The sequence below is a fragment of the Cupressus sempervirens genome, chromosome 3 (genome assembly GCF_028749045.1).
Source record: "Cupressus sempervirens isolate cs-2001-9-10 chromosome 3, ASM2874904v1, whole genome shotgun sequence".
NCBI classification, from domain to species: domain Eukaryota; kingdom Viridiplantae; phylum Streptophyta; class Pinopsida; order Cupressales; family Cupressaceae; genus Cupressus; species Cupressus sempervirens.
The window spans coordinates 343,548,936-343,565,201 of NC_143120.1; positions in this window are offsets into that span (position 1 = coordinate 343,548,936).

The following is a 16,266-nucleotide window of genomic DNA, read 5'->3' on the forward strand; positions in this document are numbered from 1 at the left end:
CCTTTTGAACTCCTCTCTTGAAAAGTTAATGTAGGATCAACTCCAAGGTTCTGGGAGATCTTGTGGCCTACTAGAATCTACTTAGTAGAAGATAAATGTGAATGTTCATGAGGAGGACTTACTGGTTCAACCAATTTCAGATAAGATGTTGAATCTGCTTGCTATCTCAAAAGAATAACCACACAAAAAGAAATCTATTTTTTTCATTTTTTTGATCATAATGAATGCAATTTTAACTATGCAACTATATGAATTCCTAAATTAACCAAGTGTTTGTAAAAATAGATAACAAAGATACGGTAATAAGAAGTTTAAGCAAATGATTTGAAAAATAAATCCCTAATGGACATAAGCCACGAAAATAATGTGTCTATGAGTAAAGCCTTTGAAAAGATCGGTAGGTAACTAATGAAAATAGGAGCAATGCTTCCTTGATTCCACTAATGCAATCGTCAATGAGAATTTAGTAACCGTAAGATGTTTTACTTCTTATCAAATTGCGAGGCCACAGAAAGTGCTCTCATGCAAAGACAAAAAGCTATGTAGGAACAATAGGTGCTCTCTTCTCCAACTAAGTACGTTAGTGGAATTTGTAAACACATGGAAAACAACATAATTAAAAGATTGCTCAATCAAAATAACACATCAAAAATATTGGCTCCATTACACTCCATAAACATACATTCACAAAATATAACACACTCAGGAAAGAATAACTACACTCCAAATGGGAGCACCAATAGCATATATTATTGCATCAAAATAATGGCCCGGAGTACATGTTACAGTCCTAAATTTGTAAGAAATCATCTCCTCAATTTGTGTTGAGAGTGAAAGATCTTTTTATGCAAATATATGCTTAAAACTAATCAGATAAATCTAATTATGTACAAACTGACTCTCTAAATGGTGCCAAGTAGGACTCCACCCTTGTTTATATCAATTAATAGGTGCATGAGCCTTTACATGACTTAAAAATAATGAAAGAAGAAGGAAGCTATAAGAGGATCTAAGAGTCACTGGAAGCTCTAAAAATGGAAGCTTGACCTTCTCTGGGTGTTTCTAAGAGTTAAACTATTGTTAGAATGTGTTTCCAGTGCATGGAAAGCTCTAAATTTGGAACTGGTAATTAACTATCGGTGCATCTCTGACTTCTTAAAAAAATTTGATGCATCTTTGGAGAAGCACATCTTTTGAGAGGTGCACCTTGCACACGTTTGGAGCAGTGCACCTTCAGGGAATTTGTGCAAGGTGCTCAAATCACTAAAAAATCAAAGTTCTTAGTTTTGAAAATAGTTTCTGGGTTTTTCTCAGACGAGGTTTGGGAGCACTCTTGTGTACTTATTTTTCCTTTTTTGATGATTTATACCCTCTTTATAGCCAAACATTTTCATAGATTTGAACTCCTACTTTTTCCATCTAATCTCCCCAATCCTTCTTGGTTAGAGACTATGTGATCTTATCCAAAATGATCAAATGTTTGAAACTTTTTCATATCTTTTTTTAACAAGATTTTTTAGGCATTTTTAACTCGCTTTTTCGAAGGTCTTTTGCTCAAAATTTTAAGTTGAAACTTTCATTGGTCTCTAAATCTGGGAAGTCAAAGGCTCACTATTTTAGAGAGTGAAATTAGATTTTTAGTTCTTTCCAATGGTGTAAATAGTTTTGAATTTTGAGTTCTAAGTCAAAAGTTATGACCCTGACAAGTTAAGGATACCCTTTTATCTGCACAAAGAGGCAAATATTAGCTTGGAGAGCTGAAAATTGAACCCTAAACAAACCTTACTTACTAAAAAATCAAACCCAAAATGTTAAAACATAACAAAAACACTCAAAAACCCCATTTTAGCCTTTGATATGTAGTTTTTGGCGCACCTTGTGCACCTTAAAGGTGCACTAAGTGTGCTTAACCATCTACTCAAGCTTTCAAAACCAAGGGTGTGCACCTATTTACCTTGTGGGGTGCACATGTATGCACCCTAATCTTGTATTTAGACTAGTTAATGCTTTAATGGTGTGTAGTTGTGCACTAGCACACCTGCGCACCTTCACAAGGTGTGCATGGTGCGCATGTGCAAGAGAGAGAAGGGGAAAGGGTGTGCACCTATACATGTGTGTGGGTGCGCATCTCCAAAGGAGTAAAGTGTGCACTTGCACACCCTAGATGGGTGTGCATGTGCGCTAGATGTGCTAATGCACCCTTTAGCACTAAAAGTCACCCTTTTCCTCAAAAAAAAAAAAATTTTGACATTTGGGTTTCTCAGTTAAAGGACTAGGGATTGACCTAGACTTTAGGTGGAGTTCCAAAAAATACCTAGGCCCCAGACTAGTGGTTTGGGAAACAAAATTTTTACTAGGGGGTCCCTATTTCTAGGAGAAATGGGGCATGCGTTATGAAACCACAATAGATATACATAACATCAAAGTCATGCTCGCATAGAAACTCCATCCAACACCTTTGTCTAGCATTCAGATTAGGTTGTATGAATATATATCGTAAACTACAATGATCGCTATGAAGCTCAAAATGATGCCCCAACAAGAAGTGTCTTCATTTTACTAGAGCATGAACAACTACAGCTAGCTCAAGATCATGTGTGTGATAGTTCAACTCACAATCCTTGAGTTTGTGAGACTCACAGGCAATCAACCATCCATCCTGCATCAAGACTGCCCCAATCCCTTCTAGGGAAGCATTCGTACACACTATAAAGTCACCTGTTGGATCAGGTACTTCTAGAATTGGTGCACTAGTCAAAAGCTCCTTGAGCTTATGGAATGCTTCCTCACATTTCTCCATCCAAATGAACTTCTTTTCCTTTCTTTAGAGGGAAGTGATAGGATATTTTACTCCGAAGAAGTTTTGGACAAATTTGTGGTAGTAACTAGCCAAGCCCATAAAGCTACGAATCTCAGACACAGTAGTGGATGTAGGCCAATCTACCATCACCTAGATCTTTGCAAGGTCTATTGAGATACCATTCCCTGATATGATATGCCTTAAATACTGTATCTTAGATTGGAAAAAATCAAACATTGTCAAATTAGCATAAAGTTGATTATCTCTTAGGCACTGAAGAAGTAACCGTAGATATTCCTCATGTTCTTCCTAGGATCTGGAATATATCAAGATGTCATCCAAGAACACAAGCACAAATTGGTCAAGGTAAGAACAAAATACTCCATTCATAAAGCACATAAAAATTGAGGGAGCATTCACCGAACCAAGTGGAACCACTATAAACTTGTAGTGTCCATAGTGAGTGGGAAAGACTTTCCTATGTATGTCGGTATCCTAAATGTGAAGCTAATGGTATCTTGAATTTAGATCTATCTAAGAGAACACTTTGGCTCCCTTGATCTAGTCATATAAATCATTGATCTTTGGTAAATGATACTTGTTCTTAGTCACTATCTTGTTTAACTATCTGTAGTTAATGCACAAGTGTAACAATCCATCCTTCTTCTTCACAAAGAGCACTGGTGCTCCCCATGGAGATACATTCGATCCAATACAACCTTTGGCCAAAAGGTCCTCAGGCTGTAGGCACAACTCACTCAACTCTTAAGTGGTCATCCAATAAGGAGCTCTAGAAATGGGCTTTGCTCCTATGATAAGGTCAATGCAAAAGTCAATGTACCTCTTCAATGACATATCCAAAATCTCACTGGGAAAGAAATCCACATACTCTTGTAAGATAGGGTGGTCTAGAGTCTTCCCTGCACGGTCTTCTTCCTCAAGTTCACTCATAGTAATGGAAAACACCTAACAACCCTTACAAAAGCTCCACTTTAACTGCATAGTAGAGATCATTTGGAGGGATAATAGTCTCTAGATGCCCACAATCACTGAGTCCCTACCCTGATCATCCTTACAAAAATGGTCTTCTTTCTACAATCAATACTAACTCTATGAGAGCCAAGCTAGTACATACCCAAAACTACATCATAAGAACCAAGGGGACTAACCCAAAGGTCTAATAATGTAACAAAACCCCCTAGGTTCAGTTCATACTACAGCACTAAAGAATCTGTGGGAATCTTATCTCTTGAAGCTAGTTCCACTTGCCAACCTAAGCCCTACTCTACAAGTATACACTGATGCACCGCATCCTTGAGGGTTTTCAGTTGGAATACCTTAACACCCTCAATGAAATAGTTATTCAGACCTTAAATAAAATGTTGTACTATTAGTGGCGATCTTTCACTGATCCCCACATAAGGCATGAGCTCATAAATTTTTTGCTAATATTCTTCTACAGTCATAGTAAACTATCTCAGATTGTGAAATTCATCTGCTCTATGTTGATGTCATTCCTTTAGTAGGAAGCACTCACAAAAGTTCTTAAGGAATAACTCCCATGTAACAATGTTCATATTCACACCCAACTTATTTTCTTCAATGTTCCACCATGTAGCCCCAAAGAGTTATAGGTGGGTGATGGAAAACCTCGCTTTGACATTAGATCCAAAGTCTTGTATAGCATAAGGGTGAGTGCACCAAGATGGTGTAGAAAGGGGGGGTGTAAGTGCACACCTTTTTTTTGAAATTAGGTAAACCTAAACTTGGACGAGAGGGTCATCCACTCAAAATGACAAGATGTGTAAAGCATATAAATTATAGTACTCTAAATTTGCTTTCTAAACTATTATAGTTTTTACAAAATGGACAAGATTAGGTGGGTCAAACCCTGTGCACATGAAAAATAATTCTTGGTTTTTTAGAAAATATAACATAGCTTTTTTTGTGTGCAGCATAAAAGACCAAGTTATATTTAGTATCTTGCATATCCCTTTGGTAGGATGATAGTTAAGAGTCATATCTAGAAGTTGTGTATTTTTTTGTAATTTTATGATGAGTATTTTTTAATTATGAATTATTGAATCGACTACATCCTGAAATTTTGGTACCTATTCGTGTGCTGAGTATAACTTGCATCAAAATAATCGAAAATGAAAACCTTTTTTAAAAAAGTATATAGAATCAAGTGTAGAACAATAGTATATAATTTATTTTGAATTTTTTTTAAAAAAATTAATTTTATTAATTTAAATCAAAGGTTACATAAGCTTTACTTTGTTCAAATGGGCACTAGTAGGAAAGAGCGGAGAAGAAAACCTCCAGTCTAGCTCGAGACAAGCATCCTATATTATTACATCATAAAAGGGGAATACCCCAGTCAAATCTCAAATTTTCAATTTATAATGGTAAATTACAAATATATAGGGGCATACCCTTAATAATCACTTCTAAATAGGATACATTTATCAATGAATATGATCTTCTTGTTCTAGAGACGAAAATCAAATATGAGATGGAGAGCCTCCTATATCGAATCCTCACTCCTCCAACTAAGTTTATCATTCAACAAGGTTAGAAAACATATTAACCATAAACTAAAGAAAATTAACCATCCAATAGCTCGAAGAGGATAAGTTACCTATCTTAGTTAATATTATAAATCAACCTTATAAAGATAAAAATAACACTATGCACGAGAATATCCAAGAATAAATGGCCCTAAATTAAATCTTGCCTTAAGAAAAACAACTTAGAAAAGAGTACATTATATTAAAATCACTGTTACCACTAAAAATTAAAACACATTATCAGCAACCCAATATATTGGAGAAGTGAAAGGAGAAACCGACCTCCATCACATCCTGCCAACCTACAACTAAAGCCATACAAATTATCAAACCATCTGTAATCTTGAATATACTGAGGGAATTAAATAAAATCAGAATGGCAACTCCATAAACAAGGCCATATACATTTTGGCATACTTTGACCACAATGTCCAACCTAGGTGAATGAGGAAATTAGTACGGGGAGAGCCCAACTAGGAATAATGCCACCAAATCTTAATCATCAAAACACATTAAAGTTAGAATCTTAAACAACAATCTTGACACCAATTCGTGAATCTCAAACTAAGGGAGATTTGAAATAGCCGAACTATATTCATACACCCGATCCTTAAGAAAATAACCATGATAAAAAAAATGCCCATAGTAGATCATAAACCAGACACCTCCTAAATACTCTAAATAGTTCTTATACTTGGCAAATTGAATCTTTTAAATCCTACAAAATATACATAGCCCAAAGGACAAAACAGAACACCAAGAAACACAACATTATCCAAACTAAGAATTATCTTAGATTATAAACATTTAAACTATTATTATTAAACTTTAGTCCTATTTAAATGGTCTACAATCAATCTACTAATACTAGTGTACTGAAAAGAGACCTTACATTTAAAGATGTGATTAAACTAGTAGTACGCACACCATGCCAAAAAATCCTTCAATGGACATGAATCTATGTTAACCAAGACCCTCAAAGTCTACCAATTGCTATGTAATTTCAAACCGCTATAACACTTTAACAAAATTGCAAAGAATTTGAAACTATTTATATCTATAGATTAAGAGCAGATGATTATCAAACTATTCATTGTGAGACACACTAGTGAAAATCTAAGATCAACTATATATAATCATATAAAACAAAGTTATCTCCATAAATATAATTGAAAATTAGCTAATCCTTATGATCAAAATATGGCTATCTATATGGCACTATCGAAACAGTCATCAAAAATCAGATACATTTAATAAATTAAGCCATGAATGAAACAATCACACCAAGACATTAAGCATAAAACATAAAACTTCAAGATACTTATATTAATAGAGTAATTAAATACAGAGTAAGCTAAATCCATTACCCAACGATTCAAAATCCAAAAAGACCCATAATATGAAACCAAGGGAGCACATTATACCAAGCCCACAACATATAGGACCATACTAAATCCCAAAACCCTAGGATTACATTGTATGAAAAGTTTACAAACCCTAGCTATAATATTGGACCAAGAACTACCCAACAAAATAAACCCTAATTCTGCTACTTCCAGTACACCATTATAACCTTTGGTATGTCATTCGGCTTCCTAATAAAGAAGTTGGGAGGAAATTCAAAGTCAAATTTGGCCCTGCTTGTCTTCTCAGAGTTTGGCATGCAGAAATTAAGAGCATCTAGATCATCAAATACCACACCAGGCTGTATATAAGCCCTGAAAAAATTTAGGTAATTAATCAACCATTCTTTACCTTTGTTTTAGCTTTCATCTGTGGCCATTCTTGATAGAAGGCCAGATTTTCCTAGATTATCAATGTCTGCCGCCGATATGCTATTTCTAAATCAGACACACCCAGAGGGAGACTCATGTATTTATCTAGGAGAGGGATGCAAAACTTGTCATCCTTACTATAAATAGCCTTCTCCAATCCCTTTCTCCATACTGGATTGAAAATGTCAGAACATAATCTAACAATATCTCCATGCCCAACTTTTGCCTGCACTAAACATCTGATAAAAGACCCAATAATGTTACTATTGTTTCTCCATGTAGCCCCATAATCAGACACACAGTCCCCTATGGCCCTACTGATTGCAATTCGTGTCATGTCATTGACTGAATTGAGAAGTTTGTTCCACCTTTCTAGCTTGATGTTACTGAGAAAGGCTATAGTGTGAATTTAAGAAGTGTTGTAGACATGGATATTAGAATCCGTATTTAGGAGAATGGAAAATGAAAAAGATTGATAGGAAAGGAAACTAAATAAAGACAAAAACCATCAAAGAATCTAGAAACTATTAAAAAGACAACTAGATTCCTCACTCACTGACTTGTACATGTGATAGGTATTAATGAGTGGAAAGAAAACATAAGGAAAGAAATAAAAAACAATCATAAGGCACAAAACTAAAGCATGCCATACCCTGCAATGATGAGTGGATCACTAAAAAACATAAAGAGAAAGGCAAGACCATTGCTATCTTAATCTAGGAACATACACACATTCCCTTTAGCAAAAAGACCAATAAAAATGGTCTAAAAAGGTGAGAAAATAATAATAAACAAAAATAAAGTATATAAGTGATGAAATATATATATATATATATATGAATACAAATTTTAGGGCAAAAACATATCCAAAACTCTAATAAAGAAGATAAATAAGAAACTAAGATGAAGCAAATCTAGACCTTAAAGAAGATTCTAAAGCATAAAGGATAATTAGTAGCCAAATCTAAACAAAGTGTGAGGAGTAAATCGATCCCCACACCCCAATTTTAGTCATAAGTGCTTGTGAAAGAACGTCTACCCAAAAAATATGACAAATCTTAAAATTTTTGACCATATATACTTTTAGCCCAAAGGGCCTATATATTATTGAAAATTTGAAGCGATACCCCATTCGCACCTTTATTAGCTAACTTGTCAGCTTTCTAGTTTCCTTCTTAGAAAATATGACATATTTGAATTTCATCAATTCGATCACAGAGCATAAGAACTTCCTCTAACTTAGAATTCAAAACCCAATTAGGAGTGACTCGCTTCCTCATTGCATTGAGAATTATTTAAGAATCACCTTCAATGATGACCTTAGACAATCCTAGGCTAATACATAATTGCAGTCCTAAGTCTAGCGCTTCAAGATCAACCAAATTATTAGTGGTAGGAGGAATGGGCGAAGCTTTTTTGGCAACCCACTTACCAAAGTCATCGTTAATTATACAACCAATACCTGCCACCCCCAGGTTGCCTCTTGCCACTCCATCAAAGTTGAGTTTAAACCAACCACAAGGGGGTGGTTCCCATTTACGCCTAGCTCTCACCTTCTTACTCTTCTTCAAATATACTAGAGGCAGATTAATGAGGTTAGACCAATTCTTTTTCATAAGACTATCCTAGCTAGAGAAAGAACCCTCTTCTTTAATGGTTTTCCTAAGATGGGAATTTAACACTTCCACAATAGATGCTTCTATCTTTAAAAGTAATTCTTCTGCAGCCATCTCTTTCTCTCAAAAAACGTAGCGGTTCCTCTCTTTCCAAATCTCCCACACTACAATCGATGGACAAATATTCTAGAGTTTACTATAAACACCATAAACCATATTAGTTGGCTAGGCCATTAGGAAATCTAGCAAAGATTTTGGCAAAGGAGAAGACCACCTGAGTTGGAGCCTGAGCCAATTCCAACAAACCAGAGCAAACAAACATCTATAGAAAAGATGATCCATATCTTCACTATTATGTTTACACAACACACACCAAGAAGGGCCAATAATACCGAATCTGAATAATCTATCAGCTGTCAGAATCCTCTTTTGGAGAGCAAGCCATAGAAAGAATCCTACCTTAGGGAGACAGGTAGCATCCCAACAAAGTTTGGGAGAAATCTCCACTTGATTCCAACTTTGGGATTGGACCAAAGCTTTATATCCATTCTTTGCACTATATCTACCATTAGCAGATCCAACCCAAATGAGATCATCCTGCCTTTCTGATTGCTTAATTTTCTTATTTGAAAAAAATTTCTCATAAGCTTCTACTAAATCAAGTTCAAACCCTAATCCATCTAATGATTTCCATCTCCAATGATGGGATCCTTCTGAAAATATCTTGAACTTATAATCTTTGACTTTATCTCCCCGTAATGAAATCAATCTATCTTTGAGATTACCAGGGATGTGGGCCGAGGAAATTGAGGGACATCCATCCCAAGAGTCCTCCCAAAATAAGGCTCTATCACCCGACCCCACATCCAAGGTCAAAAACTTACAAATTAATTGTTGACATCGGTGAAATTTTAGCATTTTGACCCTCTCGGGAGATTCTCCATTCTAAATAAAGACAATGGGTCTTCCGGATCAAGATATTTGTTATAAAATATCTTGGCCCATTTGTGGTTTCTTTCAATATAGAGGTGCTAGATAAGTTTTGCACCTAATGTTTCATTTTGCCATTGAAGATTCTTGATCCTTAAACCCCTAAATTCCTTAGGTTTGCATAAATTATCCCATTTAACAAGAGCTAATTTTTAATCATCTTCATAATCTTTCCAAAGGAAGTTCCTAAGTTTTGCTTCCAACTTAGAAAGTGAATTTTTAGAAAGGGGAAGACAAGAGAGAGGGAAGGTAGGAATAGCTGATAAAATGACACTAATTTTAGTAGCTTTGCTAGCCTTAGAAAGCCACTTGTCTTTCCAACAACCTATCCTCTTATCCAATTTATCAAGCATATCCAACCAAACTTTACTAAATTTAGAACCCTTCTCAAGAGTGATACCTAAATACTTACATGAAAATTGCCCTTTATTGTACCTCATTATCCTAAAAATCATATTTTCCATTTCAGGATTAGTATTCAAAAAATAAATCTCTGATTTGCCATCATTCACCTTCTGATCTGAGGCATCCATATAAGACTTAATGATAGCCTTAAGAACCAGAGCCTCAGATATTGTACTCTTACCTGGCAGGATCGTATCATTTGCATATTGTTGATGGGTGATGTTTGGCATATTTATAGTAACTATGATACCAAAAATTTTCTGAGTTTGATAGGTATTTAAAATCACTCTTCCAAATGCTTCTGCCATGATGATGAAGAGGGAAGGAGATAATGGATCTCCTTGCCTAATACATCTTGAAATTTCAAAAAAAACCCTCAGGCGTTCCATTAATAAGAATATAAATCTTAGGAGTGGAGATAAATTTGAAAATGAGATTTATCCATTGATGAGAGAATAAAAAAGCTTCCAGAACCTTGCAAAGAAAACACCAATCAACCATGTCATAAGCCTTTTGTATATCTAATTTCATAAACACACAAGCCTCCTTATTTTTTGACGCTAAATGAATTGTTTCTTGGATAATAAGAATACCATCCAAAATGGATCTACCTGGGACAAAACCTATTTGCTCTTCAAAAATTAATTTTGGTAGGAAGCTTTTTAGCCTATTTGCCAAAACTTTGGAGAAAATTTTATAAACCGTGTTGCATAAAGAAATAGGTCGATAATCCCCACGAGTTTCTGGCCCATCCTTCTTAGGAATTAGTGTGAGGAAAGAGTAATTAATTTCAGCCAACAAAACACCACCATTCCTTGATGCTTCAATGGCTTTCCATAAATCCTCCCCCATAATATCCCAACACTTCTGAAAGAAAAAGGCTTTAAAACCCTCTGGTCCCAGAGATTTCTCCAAATTCATATTGAAGACAACTGATCTAACTTCATCCAACGTGATTGGTTTATTTACCTCATTATTATCCTCGGGCGAGATTAATTTTGGAATAACTTTAAGCATTTTTGATTGAGCCTCTCTATTTGATCCATCATATTTATTTAATATCCCTTGAAAATGGGCTACAAACGTATCAACAATTTCTTGAGGTTTATTAGTACGTATCCCCAGACGATTAATGATACTCGTAATTTTGTTCTTAGATCTATTATGAATGGTGGAATTATGAAAAAAAATTGTGTTCCAATCTCCCTAATCTAACCATTTATCTCGTGACTTTTGTCTCCAAAATATTTCTTCTTTAGAGAGAATATCTTCCTATTTAGCAAGAAATTCTTTTTCTAATAAATAACTTTCATTGTTCATACCATGTTTTATAATTTCTTGGTTGAGATTTTTTAATTTATCTTCAATTTCCTTCTTTTCTTTGACGATGTTATTAAAATGCTCTCTATTCCATCTTAACATCTTTTCTTTCAACAGTTTTAGTTTAGAAACAATGATAAACATCTTAGAACCTTCAAATCTAGCTTGAGTCCACCAACCCTAATATTCTTTATGAAGTCAAAATCTTGAAACTACATCTTTTCACATTTAAATGGATTCCTGACTGGTTTTGAAGGTTCACTAAACTAAAAACATATAGGATAATGATCAGAACCTGCAATTGACAGGATGGAGGATTGAAAATTTAAATTATAATCATCAAATTACACATAATAAAGAATCTATCTAATTTTTCAGCAATATACGCAAAGTCCTTCCTCCTATTATTCCATGTGAAAATACCATTATTCATTAGAGTATCTATCATATTATGTTTTTCAATCCAGGCTTTAAAATCTAAAGACGAGTATGAGACATGTTGAGTACCTCCTACCTTTTCTTCTAATTTTAAAATAGTATTAAAGTCACCTCCAACTAAAATTGGACTATCCTTATAGCTATAAAAAACAAAACTTAATTCATCCCACACACCTTTCTTCCCTAAGTGACTATTAGGACCATATATATTAATTAAAATAAAATTTAGATTTGATTTAAGGCTTTGTACACTCGCACTTATCCAATTATTACTAACTTCTAAACAATGAATATCTATCCTCCGAGGATTCCAAATCAAAACTAAACCCCCTGAAGCACCTGTAGACTCAAGAAAGAAAGAATCGCAAAAACCTAATAACTTATTAAGTTTTAAAACTTCTATTTTGTTCAATTTTGTTTCCTGAATTAAAATAATTTCTGAGTTAAATGTTTTAAGATTTTTTTTTATTAACCTTTTTTACTAGGAGCATTTAAACCCCTAGTGTTCCATGTGGTGATCCTCATGATGCCTTGGGAAGGCCCTTCCCCTTCCCAATATTTAGCAAGTCATCAATCTTTTGCTGATCTCTGCACTATCCAACTACCTCTCTTAGTTCCTTTAAATATTTCCTACCTCTTTTGCCTTTTGATTTGCCATATTTTGGGGAGCTCAAACCTTCCTGATTCATTTGGATCCCAAGATGTTGTGAATTGTTTCCCGGACTGAGTGTTGAAGATGTCTTGAAGTCACTTAGTTTATCCACTTCTTCATTTTTTATTTCACTGATGATCTAACTAATTAAACTAGGCTGCTCTTTGACTACATTCTTTAGATCTTCCATGTTGTCTTTACCATTCCTTTTAACTTCTTGGTCCGTTTCTGCTATGCTGTCAAAATTTTGGATTTGTCTCAACAAGTTATCCTCCATCTCTATCTTTAATAAATCCCTTTTGAGATCTTCAGCTATATAATTGTCACCTCCAAATTTGAGGATTCTTTGAATTAGAGCTTCCTTCTGGGAATCTATACTATAATTTATATTATTGAGGCTGAAAACTTGAATTAACTCCTCAGTTATTTGATCTAGATCCTTGTCTTTTGGGTTTAAGATTTCCACTTCTGGAAACATATCCATATCATCATTTAAAAAAATCCGCACTTCTTTTGTAATAGATCTGACTATCTTTTTACCTTTATCACACTTATTTGGTTGAATATCTTCTGGAGTAAAAGGAGAGCTTGCATAAGCCATCAAAGTTTGCCAGAACTTTGAAGTGATGCTGGTATCTTTATTGCTGGGAGTGGATTTTTCCTCTATAGCTAGTATCTAATACAATTTCATCTGCCTCTCTTCCTTAGAAATATTATTATCTTCAACTTTGTCTAAATATGTAGAAAAAAGTAAGGAATTTTCCAATTCCACTATGTCATCATTAACTGAAGTCCCTATTACACTATTTTGCTCTGTTGCTGGTTCTTCTATAAATGTATCTTCCTCTCTTATAGAGCTTAACATATTACATGGATCTATCTTGTTTGAATCCTTGAGTACCTACTGTTCCATGTTGGATGGGTTAACTATTTTAGCATCCTTACTAATTGTTGCCTGATTTAGACAAATATTTTCCTTTGTCTCTTTATTTGTCTTATTTTCCTCTTCATCCAAATTCAACACATTTCTCTTTGGGGTTCTCTTATACTTTTTAGATCTATGCTTCCTTGCTATCTTTTTCTCTTGGATCAATTCCCAAGACTCTCTATGATCAATGACAATAATGGATTTAACCTTTCTAGTAGGTGTTGGAGAAATCTTATCCTCTTCTTGAACTACTAATTCATAATTTGACATCTCATTCTGAGGCCCATCCTTGCATTTAATCTATAACGAAGAGTTCATAACTGAAGATCTGATCCCCATTTTCTTTCTCAGGTTGTAGATCATAGGGAACAAACTTCGAAAGTCTGAGGAAAGAGGTAAATTTTTAAAACCCATACCATTCTTGTCCTCAATCTTTATAATTTCTGAAATATCTCCCTCAAATGAGTGTAGACTTAAATTATATGTTGCTTTGTTTGTAATTACTTTTTTACTAAGATGCAACGATTGTTTGAATTAAGTATTAATTAGTAATTTTACATTGTTATAATATTGAAATGAAGCATCAATCCCTATGAAATCTCCAATAGATGCCCCAATCGATTGGAGGATCTCAATTTGATTTAGTTATGGTGGTAAAGACTGAATGTTGAACTAGATTGGACAACTGAAATCTATATCTTCTATTTTAAAGTTTGGAAACCATTCTATAAATTTGATAATATGTGCATTAAAGAAACATTTAGACACATTAACAAATTCATTTTTAACAGACTCATCTATACAATTCAAAAATAGGACTTTCTCAGAGAAGAAGGAAATACTTACCTGGCCATGACAATTTTCTTTAAGCTAATTGGAAAGAAAGAACAATTCTTCATTAGACCTGTTCTAGACTGCAAAAATTCCAAGCTTTTGACATTCCCACCATGCGGCTTCACATTCATCATTTTAAATTTGGATGGGACTATCTTTGTCAACTGGATTTGCTTTATCATCTGAATTTACCTTAGATTTTACCGTGTTCCTGATTGCCCTCTTTGCAGATCGCCGATAAGGGGGAATGTAGGGTTTGGGAGATGAAATAGGGGGAACTTCTGATATGGGGAAACTATCACTACATGGGGAAATCATATGACCCCTATTTGAAACTAGTGGAGATGATAATGCATATCGAGGGTTCAATGGTGCATATTTGGTCATGCTAAAAACCTTAAATTGATGGTTTAAGCTTTCTAAAGTAAAATAAGGGCACAATTGAGTTTTACCATATGGATCTGAAGAATTATGAGTGCCTTCTGTACGAATCCCTAAACCCAAATTTCTTCCCTACATCTCCTCATAGAGTGGATTTGAATTACTAAGATTTTGAGCCATGTGATTATCCAATTTTGCCAAAATGGAGAATTTGTTCTCCATTTCCACGACAATTTTCTTTAAGCTAATTGGAAAGAAAGAACAATTCTTCATTAGACCTGTTCTAGACTGCAAAAATTCCAAGCTTTTGACATTCCCACCATGCGGCTTCACATTCATCATTTTAAATTTGGATGGGACTATCTTTGTCAACTAGATTTGCTTTATCATCTGAATTTACCTTAGATTTTATCGTGTTCTTGACTGCCCTCTTTGCAGATCGCCGATAAGGGGGAATGTAGGGTTTGGGAGATGAAATAGGGGGAACTTCTGATATGGGGAAACTGTCACTACATGGGGAGATCATATGACCCCTATTTGAAACTAGTGGAGATGATAATGCATATCAAGGGTTCAATGTTGCATATTTGGTCATGCTAAAAACCTTAAATTGATGGTTTAAGCTTTCTAAAGTAAAATAAGGGCACAATTGAGTTTTACCATATGGATCTGAAGAATTATGAGTGCCTTTTGTACGAATCCCTAAACCCAAATTTCTTCCCTACATCTCCTCATAGAGTGGATTTGAATTACTGAGATTTTGAGCCATGTGATTATCCAATTTTGCCAAAATGGAGAATTTGTTCTCCATTTCCACCGCATAGTGAGCATAAGAAGCATCCTGGGCTTCTACGTAGAACTAGCGATGATCACTTTGTGTCTTAGTTTGATTCTAGGAAACTACTTGTCACCAAGGTTTAGGTCATCCATACTTATTTTGTTTATTGAATGCCTGCTTAGAGATATTCACATGCCTGCTAGTATTCGCACCTCTGCTTTTGTTTGCAACTTTGCTTTTGTTCATCATTTTTTTCACTTCTATTTTTTTAATTTATTTTGAATTTGGTTAAGTATATAAAAAATTATTAAAAAATGGTAGACATATGTCTATTGGGAATGTCAAGGCATTGGTAAAAGTAATTAAAGTTTACAATGTTAATGTTGTCCAAAAAAATTAAAAAATTATATAGTTAGAAAGCTAAGAAAATGTGGAATATTATAGTGGTGATTTTAGAGATACCCACTTCACCATTAGAAAACTTGATGAAGGGAAAGATGAGAATTTATCCTTAAAGATGAAAAAACATCTAAAGGAAAAAAAAAAGGAGGGAAAACAGTCTCCCAAGCCTTTGGGTCATTTTCCTAGGCTATCACCAAGCTATAACTTGATCGAGTTATGAAAATAAAGAATGTATTCAAAAACCCAATCAGGTTTTGTATTACTACTTCACAAGGTTAGATTAAGGGAGGGAGTGAGAGAGAGAGAGAGAGAGAGGTCTATTAGGTTATGTATTTTGATAAAAAAGTGTCTATCATATCCTTGTCTCCATCCCATCC